The sequence below is a fragment of the Aedes aegypti genome, chromosome 3 (assembly GCF_002204515.2).
Source record: "Aedes aegypti strain LVP_AGWG chromosome 3, AaegL5.0 Primary Assembly, whole genome shotgun sequence".
NCBI classification, from domain to species: Eukaryota; Metazoa; Arthropoda; class Insecta; order Diptera; family Culicidae; genus Aedes; species Aedes aegypti.
The window spans coordinates 303,964,578-303,983,043 of NC_035109.1; the positions used below are offsets into that span (position 1 = coordinate 303,964,578).

At 37.3% G+C, this 18,466-nt stretch overlaps 1 protein-coding gene across 1 annotated transcript in view; it reads right to left on the minus strand.

Moving 5' to 3' along the window:
• LOC5577310 (frizzled) overlaps positions 1-18,466 on the minus strand; it is a 383,014-nt gene that overhangs the window by 49,505 nt on the left and 315,043 nt on the right. The window lies entirely within an intron of this gene.

Sequence of the window (18,466 nt, forward strand, 5' to 3'; positions counted from 1 at the left end):
AGATTGACAAGTTCATCCATGTTTGTTCAAAAACGGATTTTCAATGAGCTAAATTTAATGTTTGGTTTATTTTTTTTTTTTCGAGATTAAGGTAATTATAGAACAAAGCCACACCTCAAATTTTCAAGAGCACAAGACTTGAGAACCAAACAGCACTCCGCTTTGAAAATTTATCCCAGTGGTTACTACCAGAAAGCAAGTAATTTGATTGATTTTTAACGCGAGCTATTGTCAGATTCTCCAGTCTTGTGCACTTGAAAATTTTAAGTTCGGCTTCGTTTTATAATCACCTTAAGATGTGCGAAAATCGAAAAAAAAAATTGTTGCGCTTTTCCATTGTGAAATACCCTAGGTTCCCCACCCAACTTGAATCTAAATCCGGAACCAATTTTGATGTGCATGCAAATTTATAACTGATTTGTGATTTTTACTAAAACAAATCATCAAAATCGATCGAAAAAAATCTATCGAATCTGGCGAATCTAAAGAATTTTGTAATGATATATTATAAATATTCGCATTTTTTTAAATTGGGGGTCGTGAGGAAATTATGTCACGCTATAAGAAGAGAGAGGGAGTTGGTGGTGTGGTACAGCGTGAATAAACCTAGATTCATTTTTCGATATAAAATAATGTATGCATCTTCCTTGTTTAAGGTGAATATAAATCGAAGGCATACCTCAGAATTTCAAGAGCACAAACCTAACGTACCCGACAGCGATTCAAGCTGAGCACTTGATCGATTGGCCATCGAGTAACCAAACGATAGAGTTTTCAGCTTGAATTGACGTCTGGTTCTTTAGATTTGTGCTCTTGAAGATTTGAGGTGTGGCTTTGGATCACCCAAATCAACGCGATTTTTTACGGCAGCAGCGACACTGTAGAATTTCATGACACAACAAGGAAATCGCGGAGAGCCTTTACTCATTGATGCGTGCTATTAGTTTTCTCTTCTATTCTCCCGCTGTTCTTATGCAGAGTTAAAAGTGACGTCATAGCGGGAAAGCAAGAGAGAGAACTAATGCGCGCATCAATAATGTGCACCACCTGAGCAAATCCAGATCATCAGGGACTCACGCTCCGCAGCTTTTTTTGACATTTGTGTACAAACAATTTTTGCGATATATTAACGGATTTGCTCAAAAGGACACGCGATGTTCCCCGGAGGTAACCGTTGTTTTGCTCTCTTCATTCTTGTGGAAGATAACATTGCGGTAGTTCATCAAACGCAGTTGTTCCCTTCCTGGGCTATTCGCCGCGAGGAATTTAGGGCAAATGGGCGTTTTTGGAAACTTTACAACGGCAGTGCAGTTTATCATATCCTGCGGACCAGTCAATACTACAGTCATCCAACAGTTATGAATAACACACAGATATGGATCAAAGTTGGATTAAACGGAGAATATCTCATCAAATAGAGTAGCAATTACGCAGAACCCATTTTACCTACGCGAACCATATATCTATACAGCATCGCAATCAACAATAACACATTTGTTCCATTCATAGGAAATAATATGTCATACATATGCCTAGAAGCGTTGATTCATATATGTGGGGTATAGAAACCCATACCACAGTTAAGGTGCAAGAAAAAATGAGGCAAATGTCAAAAATGAAAAAGCAGTTTTTGCCCTTGAAATCAACAAATCGAAAAAAATAAAAACACACAGCCTTTTTATTTTGCAAATAAAACAGCTGTGTGTTTTTATTTTTTTCGATTTGTCGATTTTAACGCCGAAAACTGCTTTTTCACTTTTGACATTTGCTCCATTTTTACTTGGGCCTTAAGAATCTAAAATAAGACGATTCCTAAAGAAACGCCGAAACGTATGCTTTCACTAGCACACCATTCGTTTGCCTCGCAGATAATTTGCTGTTATAGTGTTCTGATCCATGATATGAGTCGATTTGATCCATAATACGGACCCATTTTTGACTGTAGCTAGCAGTAGAAGCGAACGCTTTGCTTTTTTTCGTTCGAAATTTAACTCGAATTTCGCGAAATTCCGTTTGTTTTCAATTTTCCGTGGAAATATTTTAACAATTTTGCGAAACGAAACGAAATAGCAAAATATAAATTTCGCCTGTGCGAGTTCCGTGGAATTCCGCGGAATTTCGTTTCGAAGCGTATTTGACGGAATCTTTCGGTATTTCGCATACCCTTAGTAACGATAGGTGCCAATGGCGGCCTGTTTTCAGCGAAAATACGTAAGTTGCGGAATTCTGGCTATGATTTGGTTTTAAATCAGGACCACTGCGTGTCAGCGGGTCGGTCGGTATGTTCCGTGTTGGAGAAAGACGATGGTCAACGGCGATAGCAGCAGCAGCAGCAGCAGCGAGGTCGACGGTCAACCAATGTGAAGCGACACCATGATGGACGCGGCACGGGACCTCGCTCGCCTCCACTGTCCTTTGTCTTTGTATGAGGTTTGAGAGTGATTATATCGCGTTTTGTCTCTTTTTGTGGCGGGTTTTGACAGGATGAAATTGACGGAATGTCAGAGGTTTACTTTATGGCACTTGTGTACCACCCTTGGGAGGTGCCTATTATGTGAATAGTTTGACAGGGTGTATCAAGGTGGGTGTTTTATGTTCATCAATTGAAAAGGGTTAAAAATGACTCTACACTCGAGGGGTGCATGAGCTTAATACAATTCTACATAAAAACCTTATTATTATTGTATAATATCGTAGATCTAGCATAAGCTTTTAACAATTCGCACAAATTCGTAGATTACAAAGTCCTAGATCATTGTATGAGGATGGTCTATTTCCCATCTAATATAAAAGCCAATGGTATAGGATTGAACCCTGACATTGTCAAAGTTAAAGAAGTTGCAATCACATGATAGAGGACTGGTTCAAGATGCATCATGGCAGGTCTCTTACATCGAGTTTGACGGTGATGTAATTTAAGTGGCTAAAGGGTCCCATACCAATCTACAAGTAAGTTGATTACTCTCATAAACCACATGAAAACAAAAAGAATCTATTCCAATTTATGACAGTTCAATTCAATTTAGAAAGTTATCAACTGTAAAATTTCTTCGTGTTGGACTAGTGAGACTAAACGTCTTTCACGCTCAAACCCAAAACTCACAGGAACAATTGTCGTAAAACAATGCCAGTCACTTAATCCTTTAAGTGAACACATTGTCAAACACAATCAGTTCGACACAATGTAGCAATCCAAATTTCCGCCACTTATTCGGAATACAAGCTGCTGCATTTAAGCTTTTTATCAACTTTCACTTCCACTCCTTCTGCTCTCCTCATCACTGTGGCCAGGTGGCTGCAACAAAGTCAATTGAGCTGGAATAATCCGTAAATCCGTCACACCATTCTGTTACAATGTATCACGTCATACGTACAGAACCCACACGCTCGTACTCGTAGAACCGGAGTGCAACCGTATCACTCAAAGCTCCTCCCGGATGCACACGATGATCTGCAACGTAGCATTATCACATATCGAGGAAGGATACCACACCGGCCGCCGAACAGCCCCTTCCCGCATGACTTAAATCCCCATCAACTTTTTCATCATCACATCACCACAATCGGCGGTAGGAGTGAAGTTGCAAAATTCGCGCTCCAATGGACCGTTCCAAATGCTTATGTCCTGCAACGTACCTTCCTTCGGATTGGCGGTAAGGACTGTAAGTAACGAAAATTTAACACTTTCTTTTATGTAAAGCTTTTCATTTCATGGGTATTAAATATGAAATTTTAGATAAAACTAGTTCAGAGTGCAGTGTTTACATGTGCAAAATTTCGGCACAAGCTTTCACGACCCAGCGACAAGCTGACAGCGGCCTAAGATCAAAGACCCGTGACCTCGTGAGGCAATGAAGGCTTGAGATTACTTCAAGCGCAATCCGGACCTTCCGAATTGGAACGTGGCCAAGAAGGTCCATTCTTCCGTTTGATTCTTCCAGCTGACAATAATGGAGCGGGCTGAACTTTATATCTTCAAGGTAAGTAAGGCATCTAACCGAACCGATAAACAGAATACGGTGATTGAGTTCCGCTGTAGGAAGCTGTACTGCTGGTAGTTGGTGCAGCCTAAATGGATCGTAATGGACGACAAAACGTAAAATGAAGCGGGCGCAACGAAATTCCGCGACCTGGAGTTTTTCGTCGACCAGTCCCGCATGGATATTCCAGAGAAGTTCTGGAAGAAGAAGATCGACAAATTTGCTAAGGAGTACTTGTTGCGGCAAGAAATCTGTGGGTGCAGTAAACTCAGCAAAGTCGTACATAACGACCTTGGAATGGTGCGAAGCCAATGATGTTGTTTTAGTTCTTAAGGAGGCAAATTCATCAAGCTCACCAGAGTTTTTCCCTGAGAATTAAAAAATATCCGAATCAAAATGAAATTTTGAATCATTTGTATCTGTTGTAGATTTTTTTCAGCACAGTCCTCATATGTGCTGCTTCTGTTTCCCGCCTAGAGTGGATCTGGCATTTCCCAGTTTGAGTTCCGTTCGACAGTTGGAACAAGTGAAGCAGAAGTCTTTTTCCCTTTTATTGTGCTGAGCAGTAATCCTGCCTGTGATAGAAAGTGAAATATCGATTTTCATTAAGCGGAGTGGGTGCCACCTCAAGAGGAAATGTGAACGTAAGTTCATTTATTGAAGCTTAGAAATTGGAACGGATAGTGATGGAGAATTTTCTGAATGGGATTGTGAAATATAGCATTTGACTCATTCGCCATACTGCCCATAACTGCATAACAGTCACATTCGATATTTTTGACAAATTGGAGTTAATGCCATGGAGAGTCATCAAATGATAAATACTTTCGATCAACTTACTAAAATCGGTGAGATTGTTTTAGAAAATTCGAAAAAATACCAAGTTGTTTTGTCACATTGGCAATTGTAACCGCATAACAGTCACATTGAGATTATACATGAGCCTCATAATGTAGTAGCAACGAAATTTCTATCAGAATAATTTTCTGACTATTCACCCAATATGCGATATGAGTTGTACAAAATTTCAGATAAGCTCTTTCGAATTCTTAATGATTTTTGAAATTTTAGTTTCCTCCCATACTGCAGTAAAATGCAAACTTGGTATCCCATTTACTCAATGCCTACTTTTGTCGAATGTTACAAATATGCAGTTATGGGCAGCATAGGAAGCGCAATTGGCTATAAAACTGAAGATAATTTCTATCCCGAGCAACACACATGTTATAATTGTGTATTATTAACTCAAATATGACTAATTTTGGTAATATATCAGTCGATAATACACAATTATAGCATGTGCGTTGCTGGGCATACCAAAGTAACACAACATCGTCATCTTCTGAACCATCACATAATGTGTGTTATTTGACCACATTCTGAATAACCGATTTTATGCTTCTCTTCTTTGGCATTACGTTCCCACTGGGACAAAGTCTGCTTCTCAGCTTAGTGTTCTTATGAGCACTTCCACAGTTGTCAACTAAGAGTTTTCTTTGCCAATGTTTCCATTTAGGTATTCATATATTATGTAGCAGGTACGATGATACTCTATGCCCAAGGAAGTCAAGGAAATTTACATTACGAAAAGATCCTGGACCGACCGGGAATCGAACCCAGACACCTTCTGCATGGCTTTGCTTTGTTGCCGCGAACTCTTACCACTTGGCTCAGGAAGGCCCTGATCTCTATTTAATTTTCTAGAATTTACTTAATAATACGAAGTTTCTTTACATAACTACCGCATAACACCGACAACCTAATTCCAGTTTCAAAAATACCATTTTGAACTATATTACAAACTGGTAAACAAGATGTTTTCGGCCGTTTCAGTTTTAGAGAGCAACAAAAACAGTATTGCTTCGCTATCCAACGGTTTCGGTAGTTTATTTTACCTTTTTCAAGGATTAGAAACTACGTTATCTTGTGTGTGTATATGGTGGTACCCTACATACATAGTTCATACATAATATTGTAATGGCGCCCGCTTTGGTGCATGTGTCGCAATAATTTTGTATTTCACTGTATCGTGGGAGGCTTTTGCTATAAACTTGGACGCTTTGAAATTTTCGCTTTAAGCTTTTTGCCTACGCTTTTAATACGTGACAGCTTCTTTGGTGATTTACGCTAACATTATCAAACATACAAACCACTTAATTTTCGAATAGTGGGTGAAAATTTTGCACTTGCAACATGGCTTATTTGAAATAAATGGAAATGTGTTGACTTTTCTTGTTATTATTCCGGATGCTCCCTCCTTCTCGCCTTATATTTCGGACACTTTTATTCGAATTACGTACAGCTTATGGAAAACAATAAAAGAAACGTCAAATCATGTAATAGTATAACCCAATCTCTAGGGAAATGTCGAAGCCAGTTGGGCGTCCCTAATTTCAATAAATATCTATGAAAAATGTTGTTTGAATCAGAACGGTATACAGTTTGTCCTGAACAGTTGCTAGAAACTATTTGAAACAGGTCGTTTCTCACGACAGTCTCATCACTCGATAATAACGCGTACTATATCAATACTTTCTCACTTGCCTAACTATCTGATATACATATTGGCTTTGGTAAGTTACTGACCTCTTGCTAAGATATCACACAACAATCATTTTTCATCTCCGGGATGTTAAATTACACCTAAAGGACAATATTATAATATCGCATATAAACTATCGGAATGATGTAAGAAGGAAATATGTATAAGAAATTACAATTTAGCCCAAAACTATCTTTCTTTTCATTACATCTCTCCGAGAGCGAGTAATGGCGCTCAACCCTTGGAATGTGATTTGAGCCAAAACACTAGGAGGAAATTCCAATGTTCTAATCCCTAGACTACCCCTGGATAACTATGGAGTGAAAATAATCATTCTTAGCAATGCCCAACGATCATAACCCGGTCGAATCACTCGCATATGGTGAATCCTAGACCTTCTCCTTCCCACCCATCCAAATATTTGATATCAATGAGGGCGTCGATGAGTCGCTGGCCTCTTGCTAAGTAGATATCATATTATCATTATCCTATTCTATCTCAATAACGGAGAAAATAGATGTGGCCAGCAAAGGAAGCTCTCATCTTTTTCAAACTCGGAACTCTGATCAGATGGCTATTCACTCCAAAATTCACTCCACTGTTCATTTCAAAATTGCTTATTCTCTATGAGCAATCGGAATAAGATTGAGAAAGCAAAAACATGAAAGCTCTCAGTGTGCAATCTACGACTTTACTATGTAACGCAACGGAATGTTATGTTTTAATTAGTCTGTCTCTTGTTCTGTTATACTTATTAATACACATCAAAAGATAAATTTTAACAATATATCACATAAAACTTAAACGTGTTCGGTCGATGCTAAGCAACACAAAACTAGAAACAAATTGAACTTTTTCCTTCAGTGTGATAAGCTGACTGAGAGGTGCCGGCCGCAGCTCTCACTCGCTAGATCATGGTCTAAATCCTGCTCAATCTTTTACATATCTCTTGTTGATTCCTCAAGCCGATTCTACCCATTCCTAGACCCAGAATTTGAATATTTTACATTTAAAATATATACCAGACAACCAGAAATCGCATAACAATTTACGAACAAAGTCGTTTACTCATACAAATTACATCACATCCGCACTAAATGGTGGATGAAATCGTTTCATCGATGAGTTTTCTCGCATAGAACGCTATTTTAAGAGCTGATATGTACATTTCGTTTCGTCCCGTACACTCGTACAAAGTGAATCGGATCAATCCGTAGCAGCTGTCAAATAAATGTTGTTAACATAAATTAAGTAACATAAGAGTACAAATTAGTTCGTTATAAAATTTACACACTCGCATTGAATGCTATCTTTCATCATATAAAATATTCACGTATATTGCCTCTACTTTTGTATGCATAAGGCCTTTTCACGACATACGTGAAACATTGCACATATTAACATCGCATAACGCAAAAGGTGATTTCATTATACGTGCATTCTAGTTGTCTGGGATAATTGTACACCGTAATGTCATTGTAAAGTGCCAGATTTGCAGCTAAAATGACGTGATATTACAATTTATTAATTTTTTTCTATGTAGGGAACTTGGATTAGGAAGTTGTACTGGAGCTTATAATTTGTCTTATAATAATCTGCCATGTGATGATACATTATCTTAACAGATAATACTAAATCAACAATTTCTTGCCACAATACTCGGTTCGTAGCCGCATTTTTCCATCCTCGGTCTGTCCCTCGCTTGCTAAATCCATACGCAGTTGATCCTCCCACCAAGCTCGCTGCGCTCCAACGCTTTCTTGTACCAACCGGATCCGACACGTACACCCTCTTTGCAGGGTTGTTGTCCGGCATTCTTGTAACATGTCCAGCCCATCGTATCCTTCCAGCAGCTTTGGCCACCTTCTGGATACTGGGTTCGCCGTAGAGTTGGGCGAGCTCGTGATTCATCCTTCGTCGTCAAAGATCGCCCTAAGCACCCGGTGTTCGAAGACTCCAAGTGCTTACAAGTCCTCCTCGAGCATCGTCCACGTCATGCTGGTATTATGAGTGCTTTGTAAGTATTCCTTATTTTTTCTATATTTTACCCTACACTTTTGTTAATACTTTAGCGGTAGATGAATTCTACAAAACCAATTTTTAATCGGATTCAAAGGAAGAATTGTATTCAACAATATTTAAAAGCTTTCAATTACTTCTCGAAATGCATAAGTCTAGCTGTTTCAGTTATAAAACAAAAATGAATATTTGTGGAAAACATATAAGTTCTGTCCTTTTCTAAACCATTTCCCGGAATACCCCAGTTCCCGGGAAGACATTCAAGAATAATGAAAATAATCATCCTCAAAAAAAACTTTTAAACAAATAATGTTCTGTCGTTTGGGGTGACATTGCACCAAAAGTGTGACTTTGGACCACTACTTTTACAGCAAAATAATATCAGAATCATGGAATAAAATGTGGCATTCTGCAAGAATCCTTTGTAAATGTAATTGGAAAATAATGATTATATCCACCAGGATTTTGCAAGCTTAGTTTAGTAGCATGTAGACCAATTTTCTAGATGTCATATCCCTTCCAACTGTAGACTTACTTTAAGACAAAATAATCTGACATTTTAAACCTCTAATATGGTACAATTTGCAGTATGTGAGGAACTTCTCACCGGTCCATTTTCATGTTATCATTGTCCATAGAGTCTAAATTTTCATTGGATAGTAGCCCTTCTTTCATACAAAGGCTGTTCTTTCAAGATATGTCATAAGAATAAATAGCAATATTCAAACAGATATACAAATCCATAATCATGAATTTCAATTATAGCTACTGTCAATGAGATAAACTCAGAATGTTCTTCGCCTATTGACTAAGCAACTCTTTGTCCTCGAAAATAGAAGAATTTTCCTACCCGAAAGTTTCTCGACCGGCAGAATTGGATTCCCGACAATTACTTAGCTGTGGTTTTGCTGAATAGCTGCGCGTTAATCTCTACGAACATTACACGCAAGCAAATGGACTGTCGACATAAAAAAAACCCTTATAAAAAATCGCTCCGTTAAATTGGAATCAAAGGCATACATTTGCTTAATAAAAAAATTGAAAGCAAAAAATGTTTTTTGCGGTAACCTGGAATTTAACCAATAACCTTGCGATTGACAGGCCTGTGCGTACATCACTCACCTTTCAACGTTTTGATAAAGAGCGACGTTTTAGCGTTCGTATATCAACAATCATTCCATCTCAAAATGTATAAATTTCGATAGAGCAGTTCGCTGCGTGTAGGACTCTTGCCGTTCAGTTCTGACATTAACATCGCAAAAACTAATATCCACCAATGTTAATTTTTCGTGCATTCCGGGAAATGGGTTATGCCGGGAAATGGATACCGGGAAACGGTATTCCGGGAAATGTCATAGAATCGACAGAACAACCTTTGCAAATCGAAGCTCATCAAAAAATGTACGTCGATCATCATGTACGCATTGTATAATACAGTAAGGACCCGATTTTGTCAGCCCCTCGATGAATTTTAGGCTGACAAAATGGGGAACCCGACAAAATCGGGTCATTTGTTTTGTTCCTGTTTTTCATATTTTGACGTGTTACATGGTTACATGGACTTTCAAGAGGGCGATGGACATGGGCGTAGCCAGTTTTTTTTTTATCAGGGGCTCCCCCCTCCCTTATATTGGTACAGGTATGTTCCGATTTTATCACGTTCCGATTTTGTTACGCTCCGATTTTGTCACGTTCCGATTTCGTCAACAAATTATTCCGTTTTTATCAACACACAAAAAATGATTTTTTTAATATTCAAAATGTTTAGAATATAAGCTTAATACTTATTTTCAAGCAGTTTAAATGCTTTTCAATAGCCTCAGAGTTGAATTTTCGACATAATGTTAATGTTGAGTACCTACGATACATGATAGGTGCCAAGTCAAATACAATTCAATAAGTTGTAACTCCTTCGTATCCATTAATCAATTGGAGTATTCAAACTTAGTCTGTTGGATAAAATTGACCCATCCTTCAACAATCGAGAATTACTCTGGTCATGTCCTAGCTACAACTGGAATTTGTGATTGGTTGAATACGTACTTAAGAGAGTTGTAGAGACCTCTCCTTTTTTCTCATATAACATGGCATCAAAGCATTTTCTATGTGAATTTGATAGACATAGGGGCTGTCCATTTATTACGTAAGACAATTTGGCAGTTTTTCGACCTCCCTCTACCTATGGTATGATTTTTTGTATGAACATGAAAAATAATTTGTATGGCACGTAAGATATATCAAACCCCCTTACTCCCCCATTACCCCTTATGTGATTAATGGACGATCCCATATATGTTCAGTTTTTTTTTATAAGGGATGCACTTGGGAATGAACACAAGAATGTTTGGGCAACGGCAAGAGATATGATCGAGTTTATTTTAATTTTGATAGGACTGTCGACCCTGTCATATTTTCGATGGCATTGCACAAATCATAGCAAACAGCCATTGATTACATTCTGTTCCAAAGGGTAGGGGAAGAGGTCCAGCAAAATTAAGCAATCTATAGAAAACTTTGGAATCTCCATGTAAAATATTTGCATTGAAGAAGAGGGTTATTTGGGCATATTTTGTTTTCCGTGTCCCTTCCGAAATGTCAGTTAGGAACAACCCCAGTGTTAAAACTAAAACCCCTGTGGTGTTTTTTTGTCGACTAAGCGAACGTCAAACATGATCAAAAGTGTCAAGGTTCATTTATGAACCCAATTTTTAAATTTAAGTTTAAACATGATATAGCCGTTATTTGAACGGTAAAAATTACTAAGGTAGTTACAGTACCATGCTCTTACGTGTTGTTAAATAAAAACAAGATTTCATTAAAAAATTTAGGACCCAATTGCTGATTATTTGAGAAACTGTTGATGCTAGACGTTCCCACGTCACGCACGTTGTCTTCCCAAATTTGCTGGGATCTTGATCTTTGAGCTGACTGTGGTATCCTAATATTAGAGTGTATGCGTATGCAGCAGGCTATGGGTGGAGAGAGAGGAAGTTGGACGAGTGCGTGAGATAGTCGGTCACTGAAATGGTGCTTGTAGTGCAAAAACCCGCAGTTTAGTTCCTGTAATAGACAGGATATCACATTGGCGATCCTGCCATGAATATGGTTAAAGTATGCGGAATAGAATCTGCGAGAAAAGTGGTTTTAGAAATCGAAAAGAATTTGTAAGTTTGTTTGTTTTTTTTTTCGTGGTGGCGAGTGAAATGAGTGTTTTCAAAGCTGTCATATTCACATAAAAACGGTAAGAGTTCATGCGACATGGTTGCCAGAAATGTTGATTAGCAGAAACTTGATAACTTGCGTAGAGTTTAAGCTCATTACCAAGTATCAAATATTAAGCCAGGTGATGCCCAAGGCCAATGTAAATGGACGTGTTGAGTCGAGTTTAGCTCATGGCCAATACAATAAAACATTGAAGTGGAAAGCTTGCGTAGAGTTTCAGCTCATTACCAAGCGTTTTAGACAGTTGAGTCGGGTATAGCCCATGGCCAACGTAGGTATAAGCGGAGTCGACTGTGGTTGAGTCGGGTAAAGCCCATGGCCAACATAGGTAAATGTGGAATTGACTGTAGTTGAGTCGGGTTAAGCCCATGGCCAACTTACGTACTGAGTCAAGTATAGCTCAAAACCAGAAAGCGGGAGACATCTATGAAAGTAAACACGTCTAGACATAAGTTATTACCTATCGAGATTTTATATCCCTTAAGTGATAAAATTTTACATTATGAGAATTGAAAATGATATATATATATATATGTTGGCTCTATTTTCTACTATTTCATCTGACCACACTGTTCAAGTTCAAAAAGAAAGACGAAGCGCAAACATAACAGTGTTCATTTCATATGCCTTTGTGTATGTGCACATTAGCTTCACACGCTAAGCAATTTTGACACAAAGTTGTAGCGAACTGCGTGAAATCAAGAAAGGGCGAATGTTTGAATATTGTACAAAATATTAATCGTGAATTATATTGAAAACGTTTGGTATATGTTTGGATGAGGTAATTTATAGGCGAGTTGAATACAGTTTTAAAGTCAACGAAATATATACAGTATACTTGGATCACCTGAATTAATAAAAAAAAGTAGCGTGGATGGAATGTATTTGATTGTTAAAAGCAGTGCCGGTCAGTGGGTGAACACTAATCAATGTCTTTCGGTGAGTGCCGGGTAGAGGTTGTGTTGATTGCTGTGTGTGCAGTCGGACTCAAGAACACACTATGGGCGATCAGGTGGCCAATAATCAAAAATTGAATTCAATTCTCCCAGCATTGATGTTACGAGTGGCAATTTCAATTTGAATTGTTCGGATTGATGATGAATTTCATTGTTTTTAATTGTTCGCAAAACTATATAGTTTGTTTTTACTTAACCGCAAGTTGAATTTACTAGACTTTCGAGTAGCGTACAGCTTTCTCAAAACTAAACCTCCACGCAGTTCAGAAACAAAAACTATTCAACGTTGAGTGGTTTCAACGTAAAACCGTAGTTGAACCCATAAACCTAAAATTGGCTAAATTTTCAAGGTTATAAATTGCCGGATTATATGTTATGATTGAATTTGCTGTTAAGTTGTTAAGAACCCACAATCAATTTCGCCTTATATTAATGTCCCATCAGGAAAAGTCGTTTGGGAATCAATTATCGATGCACAACAATGCAGTGGTAGGGTCCCCTTCTTAGTGCTGTTGAATGCTAGTTGATCGCTGGGTATTTATTGATTGCGGTTGAAATAGTTTGAGATTGAGTTGCAAGAAAGTGATACAAAGTTAATTTGCTGAGCTATTTCTTGGATTTCTGGACTAAACACACGTTTTTCCCTAGCGTACTCTATGACAAAGGCGCATTAAATTTGGCAATATAGAAAAGTAATTTTAATTTAAGTACTGTATGAACATTGAATTTATTGTCTTGGTTTTAGAATTAGTAATATGCTTATTCGCTTGCCAACAATGCTGTAGGCAAATTAAAATCGCTGTATTAATTTATAAATATTTTATTTTGGAACGGGGAGGAACAGTTGGACTAAGTTACGCACTTAAAAATAAGATGTGTTATTGACAATTATGACACATTTATAATAGCTGGAAGAAAGACAGGATAGAAAGTTGCTAAGAAAATTATGTTACAACTATCTTTCATGAGCGATAAATAATTTACGCTTGGTTCAACTCGTATTGTAAATGTTTCGATATAATATTTCAATGCCAATTAATTGATATTCAAACATTTGTGGCAAAGGGAGGATGTGGTATCCTAATATTAGAGTGTATGCGTATGCAGCAGGCTATGGGTGGAGAGAGAGGAAGTTGGACGAGTGCGTGAGATAGTCGGTCACTGAAATGGTGCTTGTAGTGCAAAAACCCGCAGTTTAGTTCCTGTAATAGACAGGATATCACACTGACATCAATCCCTTCCCCACATGGAGACTAAAAGATTGATTAGGAGTCCTATACCAACGGCCATACGCTTATTCATAAAACTTCACAAGAGAGTTTCTTACCAACATGTTCTAATATGGTGATGCTTGTTCTTGAGTTACACTTTTGTGGTTATGATGAACTTCTATATGAATAAAAATGGAGTAGTGTTTGTATGTCACGAAATGGCTTAAGGACGGTCTAATAGATTTACATGATTATTTCACTGTTGCGTTGGCCCGAGTGTTCCGACGTGTTTGAGTAAAGGAAACGATTTAGAAAATTCTCTGGAATAACTGGAAAAACAACTGATAACTAATCTGTTGTTTTGTATGGGAGATTGCATGTAATTTTTAAGCAGCCTACTTGATGGCAAAAATAACAAAAAAATATCTAATTGAGAGCAATATAATGGAAATCGTGTCAACTTTTCCTAAATATCGGAGGTTTTGAATTCAAACTTGTTTTTTTTTTAAAGTTATTTACTGCACTGAATGATTGCAGCGTGCAAAAAACAACCAATTTATGAGCCTTCATATATGAATTTGTTCACAAGATTCGCTATAAAAGTATACTAGTAGCACTGGTTTTAGTATCGTCAAAGTTATTGACTGAAAAGAACGGGGCAGTCTTTGTTGAGCTGTCACGTCCTGTCTTAGTTTTTACTAAACAAAAAAGTAGAACTTTAGGTTAGTTTATTGCCATTTATCCCTGTTGAAGTTGGTAGTAATAACTTTAGCAGAAAGATCACCAAAATAATTTTACTGATCAAATTTTAACAATTCAAAGCACAGGGAAACCGTTAACATTCATTTCAGTTTGCAAAACTTTTGCAACATAACTCCACATTTAATCCACAATCGGGTGTGGCCAAAAATGAAAAATATGTACCTTGGTTGATAACTGTGGAAGTGTTTATAGGAACACTAAGCTGAGAGGAAGGCTCTTTCTCAGTTGGGATGTAATGCCATAAATAAGGAGAAGAAGAAGCAGAAGGATGCGAATAAACAATAGAAAAAGAAGTTGTTTCGTGTTTAATATTTCTTGAAAAAAAAACAATGATCAGCTTGATCCACTTCCTTGTAGTTATTTTTTACAAATATGACGCACCTTATGATGCAAAGGACGTTTATGTAATTATCGTTTAATATTTTATATTACGTTTATAAAAATTCCAACCAAAAAAACTAGAACTATTAATGATTTATTACAAAATAATATTGATTGGTAGGAGTATGCAATCAACTTTCATTACGAACCTATAAGAATGAAAAATCTAAATGTTGTGTATTATCCAGACAAAACTGCAATTTTCTTTTCAAATTTGTAAAATATTTTGCCTAAGAAAATTATTCCGTTTTTGTCACGGTTCCGTTTTTGTCAACTGAAAATTTCCGATCGTGTTGATAAAAACGGAACATACCTGTAATATCAATTTTTAACACGTAATAAAAGGCATTGCCATTGCCCCCTCTGGCTACGCCCATGCGTGCATGACATCAAACATCATCATCAATTTTAATGTAAACGTGATAAAACATGACGATAACATTTTTTTGACAAATTCAAAATAGGCTGAAAAAATCGGGTCAAAAAGCTGACAAAATCGGGGGTAGACAAAATCGGGGGCAGACAAAATCAGGGGCTGACAAAATCGGGTCAGTACTGTACCTACAATAATTCTAACAAATCTGAATGTAGTAAAAAAGATGGGGACTAGTATTGTTTTATTCCTTACCAATGGTTCTCTTCTCTTAGGCCGCATGCAATTAGGTCAAAGGGTCATTAGACCAAAAATAGCCGATAGTTCTAATGAACCGAAAGGTCGAATGGGATAGGTCAGAATAATTTGTTTTGCCTAGAATCCACCGAATGAATGTTGAGGTCGAATGGATTGATAGTTGTTAGATCAGGATAATTTGCATTACCTATAGAAGCTGACAATATTCGCTGTGAAATATATCTAGAAAGAACAGCAAAAAACACTGATGAATGTGTTATCCATTTGATAGAGTAGTAAATGATCAAATGTTACTTCAGCCTTACGACCCTCTCGACCTAACGGAATTCGGCCTAACGATCTGCACCCTGAATTGTCGGGCAAGTTATTGACCGATTCTTTCTTGCAATCCTAGAAAACTATTACAAAGCTATACAGTAAAAATTTCAAATGCTCAGATGATGTACAGGAATATCCTTGACAGATTCCTTTTGAAATTCACAGTGTTTTTGGACGAGCTGCTTCAAGTCTTCTTGGATAAATGCGAAAGATTTTTTTCTTAATCTTGATCGTAGAATGAAACTACAGAAAACCATACCAAATGATTTCTTAAATCTTTCGAAAAGAATTACCCAGTAGATTCCCACAAAATATCCAACAACGATTTGAAAAGAAACTTAAACTAAAAAGGAACTTCGCTAAGTAATCCTGTAAGGATTTTATCTTATATATGTGGAAAAAACCTATGAATATTGAAAAATAAGAATTTAATGGCACTCATGTCTTGGATAAGCTCTAATTATCTCGATAGAAGATAGACTCTGATCTCTCTGCAAACCTTATTGCTTACCATTACAATGATTGAGGATCCCAAAACATCAATTTCGTCTCTTGGAGCATTTGCTTTTAATTGTTAATGAAAACTGCCAATGACTACTCGTAGCATTTATTAAAGATTTTGTCACTGTTGATTATTAGGAAATTATAGAACAATTTGGCATTATTCAATTGTTTCTCCACTAATTTCTCATATTTTTAAGCCGAGAGGCAGTCTCTGCCCCAGTGAGAACGTAATGCCAAAGAGAAGGAGAACAGATGAAAAAAATATTCAGGAAGATACATTGCCCCTGTTCATAATTTGAAATACAAGATGCACATGACCAAATATCCAGCATCTCCTTCAAACCTGCTCTCCGGTAATTCGATATTTCCCATCAAGGACGACCGCAAGAATAGGTACGGCTGTCATAGTCTCCGTCTTCGTCATCATCATCGACGATGTCGATGTTGATGTGATTGGGGGGTTTCAGCTTACTTTCAATTATTTTCGAACGCACGTACCTCCGTCGAAGGAAGTCGGTACATATTGCCAAGTGTCCCTTCAGGGTAGGAATTAAGAAGAACTTAATGACGCTTTCAGACACGTCGTACATGGAAGCTTTCTAGAAGAGTGAAACAGGTTTCCACCCGGGAGAGGTTCCATTATCCTATCATTATTGGTATTCCGTCTTGGTTTGCCGTGACAGCGAGGATTTTTTTTTTTTTTTTTGAAACGTGTAAGTCGTAAGAAGGGGCCCAAATAGCCGTAACAGTAAACGCGCAGCTATTCAGCAAGACCAAGCATAGAGCCGGTCCAGGATTTTTCAACCTGCCACACGATGTACAAAACTTGTCAAATGGCAGAGAAAACTCTCAGTTAATAACTGTGGAAGTGGTTATAATAACACAAAGAGCAAGCTCTCTCTCAGTTGGGACGTAACGTCAGAAAAAAAAAAGTTGTAAGAAAGCGAATTTATTGCATAAGATGTACCGAAATAAACAGACTTGATGTCTAGTTTCTGATACATCAGATAGTGTTTTTTCATATTATTAGGAGATGGTTGGCGTATCCTATCCAAAGTTCTGTTTGAAATGATCCGAGTTACATGAAATTTTGGCGGAGAACTAAAAATTAATATACGAAACTTGTCAAGATTAGACTCATGATTTTTGGTAGTTATTTAGCAAGTAATCATATTTAATGGGATTGACATAAGATGTTTGCAATTGATCTTCCAAGGTTCAAAGGAGTATTATTTGTAAGATCGTAAAAAATTGTCAAGAATCTCTCCACGAATTATTCCATTGATATCCACAAAACTCAGGAATCTATTATTTATGTTGAAGTTTCAAAGTATCACAGAATGGAATAATTCAAAAAGTTAAACCTTACGCTACTGGAAATAAATGAATGAATGAAAAATTAATGAATCTGTCAGAGGCTTAGTAAAGAATACACCTTCATATTCATATAGGATATTTGCAAGAGTTCATCAAAGAATTCTATTTAAATTATCTTAGGATCTTTTTGATGTGTTGCCAGAACCTTTCAATCTACTTGTAAAACTCTGCCAATAATTTTACAACAAGATTATATGATTCCACTGATTATCCATTAAGCATGACCTGCTTTGGGGAGGATGGGATTGTATAACAATTAATGTTAACTTGCCACACTTGCGAACAATTCATAAGATTTAACCAGACTAAGAACTGGAATAAGTAGACGAGAGTGCTTTCAACGCTTCGCTAAAAGCCTTATTTTTCATTCCAGACAAACTCTTCATCGGAGTAAATACATTTGTACTGAAAAATTCTGCCAGAACGATACTGTTCCTTGCGAACATTAATATGTAGCATAACCTCACACTTGTGAGCATGCATAATGCATTGCGGCTCTCCGGTGCAGTATATTCCGGGACAAAAGACATGGAACATACCGTAAACTCTTTCTATCGGTTGCA